Here is a 1,251-nt window from a genome sequence, read left to right as displayed (position 1 = left end):
TCAACATAATGAACTTGCTTCTGATAGAACTATTTTGGTATTGGAGGAATTCTTTAATTTTAATTTTATTTTATCTTTTTTTTTTTAAACAAGGTCTTGCTCTGACACCCAGGCTGGAGTTCAGTGGTGTGATCACAGCTCACTGCAGCCTCCATCTCCTCAAACTCAATCAATCCTCCTGCTTTGGCCTTCTGATGTTTATCTTTCTTTAATAAAAATGGGATCCTTTTAAATCTCAGGAAGCTTCAGCCAATTTAGATGACCCACAGATTTTAGTACCTGCACCACTCCTGTAATTATATTAATTTACTGTCTTATCATATTCTCCAATTCTTCCAAATATCTCTATCATAAGCACTTGGAGGAGAAGAGCCTGATGCTTGCGGTTCTTCAGTGCCTGGGCAACTGTCCCGGTCCTAGTGAGACAGCTTTGCGTAGAGATCACGAAACTGGATGCCTGCAGGACCTAGGCAGGTAGGATATGTGGGTGGGAAGGATTGTTTTGTTTTGTTTTTGTATAGTAAAGTTATAGACATATTGTTTACTTTTATAAAGCGTTATGTTGACCCTATGTTTTTTCTTCTAAACAGATTCCTGTATGGTTCTCTTTCACGTCCCCACTTGAGGGAGGTGCGGACGGGAAGCAAGCATGAAGATAAACCACAGCTGACAGTCAGTTCAGTGGTGGAGCCAGACTTGGGCCAGTGGCCCTGATGTGTAAGACATTGTTACTCAGTTCCAGCCAGCTGCTGCCATGCGGGATTGCGAATTTACTGTTTCCACTTACTCTATCTTTTTAAAAAGAGACTAATATTCTCAATTTTTAAGTGAAAGCTGCCAATTAACAAAATTATTGACTTGTACTCTTTTGAATTTCCCAGAGTAAACAAAATAAAATTCCAGGCAAGAAAAATCCATGGACTCACCTATTAGCAACTTCCGGTGCAGATAAATGACTCAACCGAATATTAAATATCTCTACACTTCTGTGATTATGGAAGGATAGATCTGCATTTTGAACAGATTTCAGTTACTTTATTTTTTAGCTTAAAATGTATGAAGGGTTAATTCATTGGCATGTATTTCATATATTTGTCTAAGGTACAGAAGGCATATTGACGACTATATATTCAAGTATGTGTTTTAAGACATATATATGTACATTTACTTATATATGTGTATATATACCTATATTTTATTATGTATTCCGTTTTAACATAGAATTGGAGTTATATTTGGTTCTGAAGAATA

The 1,251-nt window shown here is 36.7% G+C and overlaps 1 long non-coding RNA gene across 1 annotated transcript; it reads left to right on the top strand.

Moving 5' to 3' along the window:
- The first annotated feature begins 352 nt into the window (after window positions 1-352).
- On the top strand, window positions 353-913 carry LOC131380868 (uncharacterized). The gene is made up of 2 exons (XR_009209112.1): window positions 353-474; window positions 591-913. It is a non-coding gene; the product is annotated as an uncharacterized LOC131380868 (long non-coding RNA).
- The last annotated feature ends 338 nt before the right edge of the window (window positions 914-1,251 follow it).

Source organism: Hylobates moloch, unplaced genomic scaffold (assembly GCF_009828535.3).
Source record: "Hylobates moloch isolate HMO894 unplaced genomic scaffold, HMol_V3 SCAFFOLD_12, whole genome shotgun sequence".
NCBI classification, from domain to species: domain Eukaryota; kingdom Metazoa; phylum Chordata; class Mammalia; order Primates; family Hylobatidae; genus Hylobates; species Hylobates moloch.
This window is presented reverse-complemented; position numbering and strand designations above follow the sequence as displayed.